Raw genomic sequence first — 18,463 nt, forward strand, 5'->3', positions numbered from 1 at the left:
GTACAGAGACATAGTCACATTGAAGGAGTACATTCTAGTGTTTGATAGCAAAGTAGAGTAACTGTAATTCTATTTTACTTTGTATTTTAAAATAGGTGAAAAAGATTTGGAATGTTCCCAAAACAAAGAAATGATAAATGTTCAAGGTCTAGACATTCTAATTACCCTGATTTTGTCATTACATGTTGTTTCATGTATCAAAATATCAAATGTACACCATAAATATGTACAATTATGTATCGATAACAAAGTAAAAATACAATGTGTGATCCTTGGCAGAATCCTAGATTTTTTAAAATGTACTAAGGATATTTTAGAGACAGTTGTGGAAAGAGAAATGTAGGCTATTAATTAGGATATACTCTGAAATTATTATCAATGTTTTAGATATGATGATTATATTATGTTGTATATGAGACTGTCCTTATTTTAGGAGATGGACATCCTAATGTATTTAGGATTTTTGTGGTAGTATCAACTGAATTTTAAATAATTCAACCAAAATAGTTGGTTAATTAATTAAAATAAAATTATACACATATAGAAATACTGATAATGTGGCAAGATATTAATATTTAGGGAAAATAGATAAGTTGCATTTGGGTGTTTATTTTATTGTTTTTTAAATATAAAAATATCACCTAAAATATAAACTTTGGAGAACAAATGTTTAAGTGAACACACACCTCCTAAGCATCAACTCTATAGAGGGATATTGAAGAAGTTATAGTACAGAAGTAAATGAAACAGGACATACCCCATAAAATTAGTATTCCTCCATAGTTTTTTTAATAAAATGAAAGAATTAGAACACTATCTACTGATGCTATTAGAGAATAAAACTTTTAGAGTCTGAGAGAAGAACTTGTTGAATGAATAAAAGACTAACATATGAATATTGTTTGCAAGGATTGATAACTCAATTATCCCATACAATTTACTAAGGGATAAAATGTTTCAACCCCATAATTTTATTTATATTAATAGTACTTTATTTGCTCGTTGTATTAAAGGAACTAAGCAAGTTCTCTTCCATTTCCTTCACCCTATCCTTCTGTTTCCTTTTCACTGTCCCAAGCCCGCCCCCAGGAGATCAGGAGATTGGTTAAACCAACTGTTCACGTTGCCCTCTGCCTTTCCACTGAAATCGGGTAGAGTACTGGCAGTAGATTGGAGAGAACAAGGGACATGAAGCAAGAGTAGCAATCTTCACAGCTGCCTCTTGGAGGAGTTCCAATAACCTAAATTTGCAGGTCCGGAGCCCCACCTATCCACCCAGCTTTCTGTTTGCGGATTCCATCTCCTCCTCCTTTACAGACTAGGGGCTGTAAAGATGCTCCACTGGCACTCCACTGTTACACAGGATAATTCACTATCCTTGTGGATTTCACAAATCTCACTCACACTTTTGTAAGTAACCCCTTTTTTCAACTCTGAGACCCTCATTAATATAGAGAAACATATAGAATGCAAAAAGACATTTTTTCCAAAAAAAAAGTAAACAAACATATACACTTAGAAACAAAATTCTTTTTTATTCCTCTGGTTGAAACCTACATTTATTTTTGTGGTGAACTAAAATCTTTGTTTCCTAAAAACAACAGTACCTAAAATGTAAATATGATGCGAAAGAACTAAACATCTTATCACTGTTTTATTCTCCTTAAATTATAAAAATTAGTAGTTCAAAATAATTTCAAACAATAAAAGTGTCCAATGTAACAGCAGGATTCTAAACATAGTTTCATACATCCAGAGAATACAACTTTACACAATTTTGAAAAATTGGTATTGATATTGTTTGGCTGTGTTCCCACCCAAATCTCATCTTGAATTGCACCTCCCAAAATCCTCACATACGGATGGAGGGACCCAGTGGGAGGTAATTACATCACAGGGGTGGATGAGATCTGATGCTTTTATAAAGGATACTTCACCTGCACATGAGTTGTTGCCTGCTACCATGTAAGACAGGCCTTTGCTCCTCCTTCGCTTTCTGCCATAATTGTGAGCCTTCCCAGACATGTGTAACTGTGACACCATTAAGCCTCTTTCCTTTTTAAATTACCCAGTCTTGGGTATGAGTTTATTAGCAGTGTGAGAACAGACTAACAGAGTATACTTATATTCAATAATATAAAAGCAGGGTTATGAAATAAGGTAAAGTATAGGAGATGGGGACAAAAGTAGGCTAGGCCAGTTTTTAAGTTATATACATTTATAAATACATAGAAAACATTTGGAAAGGGATAGATCCAAATATTATGAGTAGTTATTTCAACCACCACCTGCAGTATTTACGTAGTGGCCTTTGTCAATGTGGCCTCTGCAGATACTTCCACAGAAGACAAGGCCTCTACCACCTTTCCATGGGCAAGTGGTCTCAATGCCATGACCCAAGATTGAGATTGTAGGATGATTGACCCAAATGTACTTTTATATGCAGCTCGAGTTTCACCAGCGTGGTCTCTCCCTGTTAGTGGAACACCTTTCCAAGAAGCTACAATTAACTAAGAGAAGCAAAAACATTGAAAACCCAGTATTGAGGGTGCTTTCTTATATTGCTTACAAGTTAGGGTTCCTGCCTCACCTAGAAAGCAAGACACTTCTGCTCTCAGTGCTTTTAATTAGTAGTTGGTGATTCTGTCTTCCTGGTTGGTCAGAAGTCCAAAGCAAAGAAGAATTCAAGAGATATCCCTTCCCTGCCCCCAGAAAATTAGAATGACAGATTTGTCCTCATGTCTCTTTTTCATCACTGATGGTTTCCTTTTTCCAGATTCTTTTCTATTTCTTCTGTAGTCATGTAATCAGTTCATGGGACTTCATCTACCATGCTTCTGTAAAAGTCTTCAAAATTTACATCCCCACCCTTATTTCTTCTTCCAGACTTGCATCTTTGCACTTATTACTACTTCTAATTCATTTCATTCAAATATGAAACTTATCCTTCCCTGAACAATCAACTTCTCAATTTCAGATTTTCTTATTAATAAGTTAATCGTTTCTCCATCATCTCTGGTTAGAAACCTTACGATTCATAAGACTCTCTAAAAAGGCACTACGTACAAATTCTAGCAAACATCCATCAGTATGATTTTCCTAAAGCCACATAGTTACAGGTTCCTGGTGTGATTAATCTGTCCACAACATGAATCAGCTCACCACTCTCTCTCCATCCTTTTTTTCATCTTCTCTATCACCGTTCTGCCTCCCAACAAACTAGCTGGCCCCAAGTTTTTGTCTCAGGCTCTGCATTTGGAGGAATTTGAACCAGGATAGGACACATGTTGATTAACTGAAAATAGTCCCAGAGTGTGTCTATTGTCACAAAGTAGTTATAAATAGCATTTTCATTCATTCTTTCAGTTTTTTTGATTTGGGACATGAATGATTTACTGATGTTCATTCTTCTTTGAGTACATGTTAGTAATGCATATTTATATGTTCAACCTCAGATTTAATAAATCTGAATATTTAGGTGGATCAGAAAATCTGTGTGTTTAATAGGTATATATGGTTATTTCAATATCCATTAAAGTTAAAGGGCCATTTTCCTAGAGCGCATCTGAGGCTAAACTTTCCACCTAAAATATCTATAAATGTTTGATCTTACTGCATTGTGTCTAAATCCCTTGTATGTGACAGTAAGCCTTTATGGAGTTCCAAATTGCCTTTCTGTTTTCATTCTGTAACCACTTTCCTGATGGATATATGCTCACCAACATCACAATAATTGCCATTGCCCCACTATCTCATAGCCCTCATGTTTATTAACAACATTGCCGAAACAGGGAGTCAATTTCCTTATGTATTTTCATATGTTAAAATCCTTTCCATCTTTTTAATCCCTAGATCAAATGTTATCTTCTTCTCAAATATTTTAATTTCCAGTCATTTTTCAGCTCTTCTTTACTTTTCCTTCACAATATTTTGCATTAATCACTGTTAGTTTCTTCAATATTATGCGCTCCCTTTATAGTGACTTTGTGATCCCACAAAAGCAGTGACTACTTCTAACTTAACTGAATGGCCGTGCAATACGTCTAATAGAGCCTTGCAAATAACATTTGCTAAGTAAATACTTATGTAATAATTTAAATTTAGTGGTACGGATCATCAACTTTGGTTTACATTGCACAGTTAAAATTAAAGATGACTGATTATCCAAGAGCAGATGCAGGCATGACTTATGTATATACCCATATGATATCTCTGAGAAGTCCACTTCTCCATGCAGTCATTATTTCTATCTTCTCCTGTTATGCATTTTTTTTTTTTTTTTTTTTTTTGGTCATATCACAAGAGGTGATACCAAAGAGCCCTATGTTTGTATCTGAACTTCCTACAGTTATGGAAAAATCAGGAACCCTTTCTTCTGAATAGTTCTCCAAAGTGCTTGATTTGAGAAGTATTAATGATGATAGAACTATATGCCCATATCTAACTCAATCCTTGTAGCCAAGGAGATGTGATGATTCATTCTGTAACCACTTTCCTGATGGATATATTTTCATGAACATCGCAATAATTGCCATTGCTCCACTATCTCATAGCGCTCACGTTTATTTAACAACATGTCCAACAATATCGGAAAACTAAGTTGCTTTATTTTCCTTTGAACCCACAGTGGAGTTTGTTCTTTGTCAACCACAGGAACTCAGAACTAGGGACAGAAGTACATGAAAAAATCAGAATGAATACATAGTATTTAGGCCAAAAGAATAGACGTCTGCTAAAGCTGAGTTATGAAGGTTTAACACAATGGAAAAGGACATTCCTGAAAAAGTAGTACATGTATAAATTCTGAGTTGTAAAAGAGCAATAAATACAAACTACAAATAGCTCAGCTGGTAAGAGAAAAAACACATCTTTGGGAACAACACAGAAGAAGGTTATGGAAGACTAACAGGTCTCATGTTCCATAGGAAGACCTTCTTTTGTAACTTTCTCTTGAAGAGCATGCATTAATGGTTTCAAGTAGTGTGCATTAGTTATCTACTGCTTCACAGTAATTTACTTAAAACTCAGAGGCTAAAAATAGCAAAACTGTATTAGTATTTTTGTGGTTCATGAGTCTGAACATTGACCAGCTTTTATACGACTTCTCTATGAAAGCTCTCCCAAGGTTGTAATCAAAATGTCAACCAAGCTTCATTTTTTTAAAAATTCTAAGCCCTTTTTGAAGCTCAGTTGGTTGTTGGTGGTGTTTTGATTCTTTCGTCGCATTTGTAGAACTGAGGTCACCGTTCTCTTACTGTCAGTGGGATTACTCTCATTTCCTAGAAACTTTTGCAGTTCCCTGCCACTGGTCTTGCCACATACCACTTACAACATATTGGCTGATGTTGGAAAATCTCTCTTAAGGCTTTCACTTAAGTCAGCCCCACCCAGAATTACTTAGCTTTTGATAAACTCAAAATCAAGTGACTTTCAGCCTTAATTACACTTGTAAAATCCCTCCACCTTTGCCATATTATATTGGTTTGAAGCAAGTCGGTTCCAGCCACACTCAAGGGGAGAAGATAACACAAATGTGTAACTCACTGGGGGTCATCTCGATTCTAGTGTCCACTAGACAGTGCACGGTGACAGTGCAGTGTGATGCTTTCCAATCAGTAACCCATTGGTTGACATTTCTTATTAAGCATTTCTTTTCCTTAAAGAAAAAAAAAAAAGAAAGAAAGAAAATGGCAGGTTTTTGTGAACATTAATGTTCTTTTTAACCATCATCTCCGTTCTGAGACAGTCTCGTTAATTTCAAAACCTGCCAAAATAGATTCATATTATGTAATCTCATTCTACCTGAAAGTGAGCTAAAAGAGTCATTTAAAACTAGATCCCCAACTGAAAATAGATACTCTTTCTCAGAAAATTATTGCTACACTCTTTGACCTCACCAAAACATCCCATTTTAAATAATTTTGTCTTTTTTAACGGATATTTTTTCTGATTGAATAAAAATTGTTTTGTGAAAAATCCAGTTATTTTGCTCAAGCTATCTCAATCAGCAGGTGATTTGCTGAATATTTTATCATAAATTATAATAATCACTAGCTCAAACAACCAAATGAAATTTGTGGTAATTGTTATGTCCCAAAAGATTACAATTTAGAGAACTTGACATTTTCCTCACTTTTCGTCCTACATTTGCTCTAACTCGTTGCAATTAACGGTATGGGTCAAACAAATGAAAACTACTAACGAAGCAAAAAAGAAAAGTCTTGTCCTATTTTGTGGGCTGTGTTGATTGTACTCCCTAGATAATTGTAGTTTCTCAAAGCTTCTCTTAAATATTTTCATTAAAATCTTCATTGAAGTCTATTATTATCTCTGTCTACTGTAGTTTGTTTGTTTGTTTGTTTGTTTTTTAACTGAGGTTCTGGGTTACTAGGAGGTTTTGAATGTGAAAAATCATGGGTCCTCAATTTACTTAAAAAAGTTAAATAAAGGTATTTCAAAGATATGGTAAGGTATCAAAATAATGGATTTTGTACTATAAAAAAACCTTAGGTTTAATTCTCAAGTCTGTCTTTGGTACTTACATAATCTTGGTAAAGTAACAAAACCTCTTCAAAGCAAACTTCTTCCTGCCACTTAGCTCTCAATTTTTTTTTTTTTTAATCAAGCAATACTTCTTGAGGGCTCGTGCAGAGGGATGTGAAGTTGGTATGTTGGGCAGCAACTCTCCAGTAAATTCCAAAGCAGATTTTCTAGAGCAGATTCATGTCACAGCTGAAAGTGGGTTGCATATCACCAAATCTCCATTCAATGAAAAGCATTCAACACAAGGTATGCAGTTTCTGATGAACTAGTGTATATAAGATTAAAAGCATATTGGCCAGCACCCAGGTTCTCAAATTTCAGGGCATATCATAGTTACCTGAAGTGCTTGTTACACTGACAGATCCCCAGGCCAAAGCAAGAGTGATTTGACTCAATATTTTGGGGGTATGACCTAGAACTCTGCAGATTGAATAACCTGCAGATTCTGATGTGGGTGGTACAAGGAATAATCACTCTTTCAAGAATGTGTGTATGCACATGTGTGTGTGTGTGTCTGTTTTCTACATAAAATACTAGACCTATTAGATAATCTGGACCAAAAAAAAAAAAAAAAAATCAAATAAACTTAAATTTGAAAACCCTATAAAGCAGTTCATTATCCTGAAAGGACGCATTAAACTCTAGTATATTGAAGGACCTGACGTGTTCTTCACTACAGAAATAAATTTATCTTCCTCCGACTTAATGTTACATGGACATATTTGTCCACAAAGCCAGTTAGCAACCAACAACTATGAATGCCTCTTGCAGACACTGCTGGTGCCCTCCCTGACACTGTGTAGCTGGTGTCTCCTGCCCCTAGCTTCCGGGAGTGTTTACTACAAAGATTCACACTTGTAGAAGGCCCCTCTCAGAAATGTCTAGGAGGTTACAGCCAGTAGTTTGCTGGATCCATTCAGCTCACACCAGCTCAGGAGAGCCAAAAGTGCTCTTCCCAACTCGGCATCCAGTGATATCAAATGCTGGTGACTTGACATTGATCACACAGGAGTATTTGTACCATGAAAATCGGCAAACTCTGCCAGTCAGGTTGTTTTGTTGGTTGTTAGCTGATCGTTAATCATTTGCCAATGACTGACTGCAACAGGGGGTGCAAATCTCCAACTTTCTGGCACAAAGTTGTTCACACTTTCTGGTGCCCTTCACACTCCAGGGCTTCCTTTGAGATCAGTCTGAGAGGCTAGATGTCAGTAAAAACCATGACTTTCCTTTGCTTTGCCCCCGACCCCTCCTGTTTCCCTCACTCCCTTATCAGTACAGAGTTGTTCTGAGATCGTTATGCCAGGAAATCACTTCTTGAAAATCCCAGTCTCAGGATCTGCTTGTAGGGAACCTGACAAGACACAATCTCCTATTGGAACCAGTACTCCACAAAGCACACTTTAAGGAAGACTAAAACAGAAGAATCGAAGTTCTATATCTGTGACACCCAATCCTCCACGAATATTACTTATTTCAATCACACCTTTGCTGATCTGAATAAGTGTTGAGCAGCATACGTGTCTCATTTACCTGTGGATATCTTCAGTTTAGAAACTTAGCCTCATTCTCTCTTTCTATATCCTTTAAGGTCCTCACGAGCATTGTGAACACCTAAAATGTTTTCTCAAGCTGTTTTGCCAATGTCAGGCATGGACACCCTATAAGGCAGTACGGTGTATTGTTATGGAGTGTAGGTTCTGGTTCATAAGGCCTGGGTTCAGATTTTGTTTTACATTTAATTGAACCAGGGCAAATAAGTTTGCTTATTTGCAAAATAGATATAACATGTTTATATCAAAAGTCTGTTTTGAGGATTATTTTTCTTTCCAAACTGGAGTAAATATATTCAGCTCATATATTTGTTATGAGTCCTCAATATGATAAATAATATTTAGCTTGATAACTGGTACCAAGTTCCCTATTACTTACAAGGCATTACTATCTACTATTACAATGCATCTGGCACGTTATAGGCACTCAATAAAGTTTCTTTACTACAAATTTCTTAAATATTTAGATAATAAACTAGCTTCTATATATTTTAGAGATATTTCACCTAGAGTTGAATTATTTCCCTTTTCTAAATAATCCAAAAGCTACCTCAAATCCCCTGTGGAAAAATGTAGAACACTTAATAGCAATTAAAAAAATCCATAAGTAATTAATACTTTTGGTGATTTAGATGGCCTAAGACATGGTAGAAAAGGATACAAGCAAATCCAAACACAGAAACCGGTACCGAAGGACAACGTTGTTAATTCCACGAGGAAGTATGAGATAACAATGATGATGTTATTCCAATGTTTACCCATATCTAACAGGGAATATAGGAACTTTTGCTTATTTGGTTTATGCCAAGATATGCCTGGGGAAATGTTATGTGGGCAGTGAGAAATTGAAACCCACACACTCTCACACACATACAAACACACTTTTCTTATGTTCATAGATGGTTTGAAATGCTTGAAAGCAGGTTGATACATCAAGTCAGGTAGAGAGAATGTATTTTTCTGCAGATTGAGAGGAACAGCAATTTACCTGTGGGATAAGACAATCTCATCCTGAGAGGTATTTAGCAAAGCCACTCGAAAGGGAGGTAGAAGCTGCTTTCTGTTGCTTTTAAACAGAGTTTTTTTTAACAGGTAATTGATGAGTGAGATGAAGAAAGAGAGAAAGTGAGAGAGAGAATATTACTCTGCTACTTTCAAATTTCAAGTATATTGTCAATGAAAAGCACACCAGGGCAGTCCTGGTTCCCGGGGGCTAGTTTGTATATTACTACTAATTGAATGACACTAAAACCAGACCTCCCTCCTGTCTCCCACTGCTCCAACATTCCTCCCATTCGTGGAACAAAAATGTCCCACTGTTTTTAACTATCTACTGCTCTAAGTAACTCTCTGTAAATGTAACCACCCACTTTACACTGAATGTCTGCGCTCTGCAGATCTCAGCTCCTGTCTGCGCAATTAGTCATGGCTACAGGGCTTTTATCCTGTGGTGAGAGAAGAGACTGTCATCCCTAGCTTCCTCTTGCAGCTGGGCTTAGAAGATGCCTTGAGTTATGCATATATTTTTCTCCTTTGCATAAGCAGTACATTCAAAATCTAGCCAGCCCACCGAGAACGTACTAGGTGCAGATTTCGAGCCTTCATAGCAGTTTCATGAAGGAACTTGTTCCAAGTCTGTCAGTTATTTGGATTGTGTCACCTAGTCTCTCTCAACTCTCCCTCTTAACAAAGATTCTTTCTGCGGTAATTACTTAATTGTATTACCACAACGTAAGTAGTTTTCCCTTTGGCCTCCGAAGGTTTGCTGAAAATCACTGACAAAAGGCAGATTAATGGGAGAAAAAGCAGACAAATTTATTTGATAATAGTTTGGCATGACTTGGGAGCCTTCGGAATGAAGACCCAAGGATATAGGGGAAACTGTTGGTTTTTATGCTTGGTTCAAGATAGTATGAACAACCTCGTAGAAATATGATTGGACAAAAAGGGTATCATCTAATGCTAATAGACTGAGTGGGAAAACTCAGAAAAGCCTGTCTGTTTTGATTTATCTTGGCATCTTTGTGAAGCCTTCCTTCCTTCCTGGTATGAGGCAAGACCCTTTCTGGATGGGAAGGTCTTATGACCTACACTTAAACAAAGTAGGTCAGAAAATTTCTATAATGGCCAGTTTTTATACAGAAAAGTGGGAGGGGGAAATTAAAGTAATGTTTTTCGGTTTTATGACTTGCTTTGGGTAACAGAGAATGAGGGGCCAGAGACAGGAGGGCAGAAGAAGCTCAGAGAGAAACTTTTGCTTCTGAGGCCTTTATTTTGGGGTATCATTTTCTGAGCCTCAACAATAGTCAAGTCACCCACATTTTCTATGTTTTATTTCATCTGAAACAGGATAGAAATAGCAACCTTCTTTAAAGGGGAAAACGCCGTTAGAGGACTGTGAAAAATATACGCCCATTAATGGCTGGTATTTTTGGTTTTCTTCAACCTGCTCCCTTCACTCAGTCCCAGACGTCAATGAGGCACAGAGTTTGGGTGGAGAATGAGGTGAGGATCGAATCCCAGTGTCTGGACTGCCTGCTTGGAGATTAAGCCTGATCAGACTCACTCTTTGAGCACTTACATGGTCAAAGAGCTTGCCATATGTATTCATATTTAAGTATCAATAGTGTCATGTCTTAGACGTGTCAAAACTGAGGCAGGGATCTAAGCAAACTATATCATTTTGCTTCTAAAAATCAGATCCTGAGTTCTAACTCAGGGTCTGTCTGTCTGTGTTAATGCCAGATATGCATTATTTTTTCTCAAACCCGTGGTTGCCAAACTACCTAGTGAGTCTCCAAAACTACCATTAGATGTGAATTCGCATAGATGTTTACTATCACTGAAGGACATTAGCACTTACTTCAGCCAGGTAAGATCCATTGTTTGTTATAGTCAGCCCATGGACCCCAGGGTCTTTTAGTTTGCTTGTTTTTTCCAAAAGCAAAGTGCTTTTATTTTTGGTTGCCATCTTGTCAATTTATAACTTTCATTGAGAAAAAAATGGAAAGTAATGGAAAGGTAGGTAAATCAATTAAGTCATTTAACCTGTGTGAGCCTATTTTTCCCAGCTTATTTCTTAGAAGAAAGTGTTTTAGCACACACTTCTTATTTTAGAATATGGAATGTTTAAGTAACTTGATTAATATAATACAAATAAGTAGAAGGCCAAGGGCTTGATTCATGACCTCATTCTACCTCTTTCTGATGATATTTGCATTATTGAATGTTGCTTTCAATTATTCTGCAGCATTTTTTTGGGAAATATCATACCCAGTGATCATGTCACCCTGATGGATTATATAAGTGGAGTTTATGCATAGTTTGTAAGTCTAATATGGCAAGAAAGTGCTCTCCTTTGAAAAAGAAATTACTGAGTTACTAATTTAAAATTTTATGATCTGGTGCCAGAGCTATAATAACACTGAAATTTTCAGGCTAAATCAAAATCATGAGGGCAATAATTGTGTCAATTTCAAGATAGTAGGATATTTCAAAAGCCTCAAGCCACATGTACTTTACTTTGATCACATAAACGTTGAAAAGTTTTACCCTATTATGCACCAGAACAACCATTCGCTATCTCAAGCCTTATATCTGCCCCTCTTTTTATTTTAGAAACCGAGCTTTAGGTGATATTTAATGTTTCCATAAATAGGGCTCTGTGTCATCTTTATTTGTTATGTGCCCTTTTGCCTAGGATGCTACCACTCAATCCCCCCTTCATTCATTAAGCAGATGTGTTTGTTTTAACAGTTTTGTTTTGTTTTCTGTTTCTTTAGATGCGATGCAACTGTAACCCAACTCTAAAAGCATTTACAAACAATGGGATCTGTTTTTTATAAATAATAAGTCTGGAGGTAATCAGGATCCAGAGTTGATTAAAATGGGTTGATTCAATGGATATTCTCCAGGAGTCAGATTTATACCCCTTTCCACTATACCTATGGAGAATATACTAAAGATAGAAAAATATTTTCAGGGTCCCAAAATGGCAATCCTAGTTGCAAGTGCTATATGCTATGAATAAGGAATTATTACTTTGTGGTTGTTACATTAAAGGAGTAAGAGAACCTTTTACAAAAGTCCCTCAGCAACCTCTCAATTAGTCTTATTATCCAGAATCATGTTACATGCCCAGACCTAAATCTATCATTGATCGAGGAAACGATCCACCCTGATTGGCTTAGAGAAAATCTAATTTACCAACTGGAACTGGGGCTAGAGCTAGAAGTCTGTCTCCTGAACACTTCGAATCAATCGTACTTCAAACAAGAAAGAAGGTGAGGTAGAATGGGGGTTGTGGATAGCTATTTGGATAGGTAACCAAACTTCTTTGCCACTGCATTCTCCAAATTTAAATGAAGGTGTTAAATTTTCTGTGAAGTCTTCTCTGGCCAGGCCAGAGAACGTTGATAATTTCCCTTTCTGCACTATATCTGAATCTTGTACATACTTTACTATTTTAATTATCCTATTACATTGCACAAAATAAAATTAAATGGGAGTCTCCCCTAGCATTAGCAAACTCCTTATGGAAAAGAGAAGTGTTTTATTCATTTTCATAGCCATAACATCTAACAATGATTGGCTCATAATTGGTTTTCAATCAATGTTTATTAAGTATAATTGGAAAGTAAATTCTATTCATAAAGGTAACCATTTCTGAATTCAATATGTTATTTACGATAACATTTAAAAAGAATATTTAATTTGCTTACAAGAAAGAATCAGTGCTAGGCAAACATTATAAATGATAGATAAGAAATTGCAGCTACATGGAAAAACTACAAAGTGAAAAGAGAAAAATAATTATACATCGGAACCTATAGTAGAAAGATGCATAGATATGCTAATACAAGCATAATAAGATATTGATAGAATTCAGGTGGTAGGTTCAAGTGTGTTCACTGTAAAATTTTTTCAACTTTCCTTTGACATTTTTTCATAATAAAATCTTAGAAAATAAAATTATTGAAACTGTTCCTTGGTTATAATTTTGTTAACTCTTTTGGGAAAATGTTAAAATAAAACAAGAAAATATAGAAAAGATAAATGAAGTCAGGTTGAGGAGATAATAAGGTTTTATTTTTTCTTTTTCTTTCAATGATTGTTACAATGTGCTTTGGACAAAGCAATTTTATATTGGAAAAACAGAGACCACATTGAAGTGGAGTTGTAATAGAATCTGGAAATAAAAAATATATATGATTGTTAAAACTAATATCTACATAAAAGTCTACATTTTAGATTGTATATTTAGCAACACATAATAATGTAATACATTAATCACATAGAGAAACACCAAATTGCATTTATAAACCAAGACATAACATCTGAGTCTAATCATTTTATATTAAAACAAAACTTCGTGAGTGTGAGAAAATATAAGAACAAAATGGGTGTAGAATATGCTCATGATTTCCAGTGTGTTTTTTATTTCTAATTCAGCTTTTATTATAGAAAACACTCAAAGTGTATTTATTTCATAACCATCATGTAGTGTATTCCAGTCATTATGCCCTTCTACCTTTGAATTGTGTCGAATATTCTCCATCTGCTGGTAACCAAGGGAAGAATGAAATTATTCAATAAGGTTGAGCAGTGTAAACTCTCCTCTAATGCTATTTTTTTATCTTTTCTAATATGAGACTGACATCCAGCCAGTATCAGCTCTATTTAATTCTCTCCGGTCTATTTAGTCACTGATGGCACGTATAACTTTGCACCTAAGAGCCAAGTATAGAATTTACTGACACCTGGAAAGCAGATGTGTCCAGCTAATGGAGTCTCCTTTCTGCTGACCGTGACCTCTCCCTTATGAAGGACACAATTCTGCAGCTGAGACTCACCTCAAAGGTGAAAGGAAGTCCCTTCTGTGAAGGAAATAAGATTGATAGTGAGAAAGTATTCCCACCATAAAATTAGTGCCCCAATTAACAGATGAATGACAGTGTTGTAGGATCTGGCTTACTGAGAAAACGTAGTACAAAGAGAAGAGTAAATTCACTTTGAATCAAGATTGTTCCTAACACCAAAGAAAATGCTTTCCATTTTGCTTTATAATTTAACTATCACTTCTTCATTTGGATAGGTATGTCTTTCCATTGGCGTGTTTGTAATTATAAATGTGCACTTATAACAACACACACATATACGTTTATATGAGGGGACAGTGAGACCAAGAGTTGTTTCTGCTGTTAATAATGAGGATGATCACATTATTTTCCTGTTGCTGATGTGAAAGTTACCACAAATTTCGTGTTCTGAAACAATGTACATGTAGTATTTTAGGTTCTGGAATTCAGAAGTATGAAATGGGCCTTTGGCTAAAATCAAGGCTGTCCTTGATGTTAGCAGGGCAGCGTTCCTTCTGGAGGCTCTAGGAAAAAAAATCCTTTTGCTTGTCTTTCTCAGGTTCTAGAGGCTGCCCGCAGCCCTTAGTTCACAGCCTCCTTACATCTTCAAAGTCAGCAATGGCTCAGAGCGTTTGTCAACAGTGTATCACTCAGACACTTACTTTTCTGCTTCCGAACTCCACATTTTAGAAAAACACTTAAAGACCCAATTTTTATTACATTGGGTCTAACCCAGATGATCCAGGATAGTCTTTCTACTTTAAAGTCAAATCGTTAATGTATTAGTCTTTTTTGTATTGCTGTAAAGGAATACTGGAGACCGGGTAATTTATAAAGAAAACAGGTTTATTTGGGCTCACAGTTCTGCAGACTATAAAAGAAGCATAGTGCTAGCTAGCATCTGCTTCTAGTGAGGGCCTCAGGAAACTTACGATCATGGTGGAAGGCAAAAGGGGAGTGGGCTTGTCATATGGCGAAAGAGGGAGCAAGGAAAAGTGGCGACATAGTGCCAGGTTCCTTTAAGCAACCAGCTCTTTCATGAACTAATAGAATGAGAACTCACTCATTACCATGCAGAGGTCACCAAGCCACCTATGAGGGAGCTGATCTGCCTCTGTGAACCTGACACTCCCCCAAGGCCCCACCTCCAACATTGTGGACCACATTTCAACATGAGATTTGCAGAAGACAAACGTCCAAAATATGACAATTAGCAAACTCACTTCCCCTTTTCTATGTAACACGACATATTCACAGGTTCCAGAGGTTAAGATGTGTACATGAGGGAGAAGGAGGCCATTATTCTCTCTACTCCAATGATTGACACAGATTGTTAGTTTGTACCTTACTCTTCTTTGCTTCTCTCCAAGTAATGTGATTTGCTAATTATTGACTGTGTGACTGTGTGTCAGGTAATTTACTGAATGCTGGACCTATAGTTACTTCTTTACCATATTCTCTTTCATGAAATAAATAATTTTAAAATATAATTTATCCCTTCAACAAATAAGAAAACTGAGATCCTGGGGGCTAGAATATTTCCAATGACAGAATGGTGATTTTTATTTAAATTTCTTTAACTATAAAACCATCCCATATGCTGGAACCATGACATCCTACTCCTACTAGCCTAGAGAAAAAAAATTTGATTTCCCAAATCTTGTGAACTCTGATATTTGAAAAGAATTAAGAAAAACAATGCAAACACTTATGGACATCTTCAGCAATCACAGAGATAATGAAATCTCTGGAAGAGATTTATATGAAAAAGATAGCCTCTGATTAGTAGACAGACAAGTTGAAAATGTTTTTTGTCTCCTTTAATGCTGCTGCCAGGAAATTTCTGCAATTGAGCTAGTATCCCAATTATTAATTCATTCAATGGTATTTATTAAGCTTAACTATGCATCAAGCACAGCACCAGCATGTAGGAACAAAATGGTGGGCCAAAACTTGTCTGGTCTCTGTCTTTGTAGAGCCAATGACTGAATTGGGAAAACAAAAATTATTTAAATAGCCTAATACATAGACATTAACTTTCAACCCTGATAAATGACATAAAAGGGCTAGATATGAAAGCACAGTACATAGGGGATTCATCAAATTGTGCAGGGGAGCAGATAAAGAAAGATGTTCATAACATGAATTGTAGGGCTAGGCAGGAGGTAATCAGGCTAAGACAGGAAGGCAGAGCTTTGCACTTCAGAGAACGGAGTGGACAAGGTCCTGGTGGTGAAAGGAATTTGATATTCTCAATTTAGGAAATCAGTGTGGATGGAGGACATGAAAAAGTGGCAGGGGACGGGGAACAAACATTATGCAAGATCATTTGGGAAAGGTAGGCACGAGGTATGTCATGCAGGCTATACCACTGGTCCCTCCCTAAGAAACGCAATTTAGTACCCGAAAGCACTCAGCACAAAGGTGTTTAGGAGTAGGAGGAGGGTCGTAAGCATTTCACCGCAAGGTGATTTTACTTCCAAGACAGAGTGTTTGAGAAAAATCTACACTGCTCTCTGTGCTAGGTGAGACCCAGCCTTTCATTGGTAACCACCTGGTATACCACATTCAGAGCAAGTCTCTCATTTTAGATCATTCTATTAAGTGAAACCTGAAGAACATGTTCTCCATCCCATGATGCTGAGCTCTGTGTTTGACATGGTTGCTCTCCAGGGAGAGTGGGCCTCCAGGGGTATCAGAAGAGGCTGTATTAATCACTTAGGTAATTTACAGCTGTTGTAACATAATGGAACCCCAGAGTCTTACAGAGTTAGCTTTCAGCACGTTTAAGGAGGAAAATGATGGTAATTAAAAATGGCATTTCTAATTAGGAAGAGGTTAATTAGTGAGAGGCTGGAAGGACTGAGGAGCCGAGGTCTCCCATTTCCCAATCTGTGGCTCCCTTGCAACTGGCTTTAGTGCTATCTACTGTCTTCTTCTCTCTTGCCTATAGGGCAGCGATGGACTTGGGGACACACTTGCTTCTTCAATGTGTACAGCAGCACTATAACATTGATAAGAAAGCATCTGATGTCTTAAAATCTGTCTCAGTGTTTGATATAAAAAGGGGTAAGAATATGAAGGAACTCCTCAGTCAACTCTGGCTAAACACATTTGCAAGACCCAGGAAAGTAAGAAAAATAGGCTTTTGAGGATCCAAAATTGCTGATGCACTTTACTCCAATTCTCAGCCTCTCTCAGAACCTATTTATGCACATTTTATAGACAATCAAAACTGTTGTGATTATATTGAGTAGCAACATAAAAGTGACACCAGATTAGCAAGGGAGATAAATGACTACTGCTAGATACTCTGACCGTTGGGAGAAGTGAGAGTGATAGACAAAAATAATTAAGACTAAATACACAAAAATCAAAATGGAAACTATAATTGAAAAGTAAAAACAAAAAAGTAAAAATTAAAGTAGAAGGAAAACTTATTTTTATACCAATAAGGCAGGCAGTGGATATGCATATACCTTTTGGCACATAGTTTACACTAATAATCTATGCCTAACTTTGTCTTTTCAAGGTGATTCAAGATTATCATTACATTTATTTTAATCTATTTAATTACACATACTTGACTGTCTTCTTCTTCTCCTTCCTCCTCCTCTTCTTCTTCTTCTTCTTCTTCTTCTTCTTCTTCTTCTTCCTCTTCTTCTTCTTCTTCCTCTTCCTCTTCCTCTTCTTTCTCTTCTTCCTCTTCTTCTTTTAACTGCTCTCACCCAGGCTGGAGGGCAGTTGCACAATCTTCGCTCAGTGTAACTTTCAGCTCCCAAGTTCAAGCGATTCTCCTGCCTCAGCTACCTTGGGATTACAGGTGTGAGCCCTCACACCAGGCTAATTTTTTGCATTTTTAATAGCGATGGAGTTTTACCATGTTGGCCAGGTTGGGCTCAAACTTCTGACCTCAAATGATCCACCCACCTTGGCCTCCTGAAGTGCTGCAATTATAGGAGTGAGCCACTGACCCCAACCACTTGGCTATCTTCTTAACCTTCAAAAGTTTAACACATCTAAAGACTATGCATGTTTGTGTGTGTGTTCCATGTGTGTGCAATGTGACATATCACTGCATGTTCTCTTAAATTTCAAAATTTGTCAAAATAGAAGGCTAATTCCCAAGCATCACCCTTTCTTCTGATGAGTAAATTTTAGATAGCACAAGTTGTTCTATGCTGTCTAAGGTATCTTTAATTCTCCAAAAGATATACTTTAAAAATTTAGGAAATTATAATGTTACAGTTCAATGAACATTTGTGCTACTTAGAAAGAGTTTTTATTTTTTAAACATTGCAAGAGCCCTGTGGAAGTAACACGAGGGCCCATTGAGGAATTTGGTGGGGAGGAAAGAAAGTCCCCATTTACTTGTGAACCAAAACAGTTCTAACCGTATCTGTTTATGTAATGACCCTCTATGTAATATCTAATTGAGAAAAAGAGTTCCAATAATTGTTTTGAAAAGTATTTGAGCCATTGTTTAAGAGAAAGAAAATCCGTCATAGA

Source organism: Piliocolobus tephrosceles, chromosome 17, assembly GCF_002776525.5.
Source record: "Piliocolobus tephrosceles isolate RC106 chromosome 17, ASM277652v3, whole genome shotgun sequence".
Classification (NCBI taxonomy): domain Eukaryota; kingdom Metazoa; phylum Chordata; class Mammalia; order Primates; family Cercopithecidae; genus Piliocolobus; species Piliocolobus tephrosceles.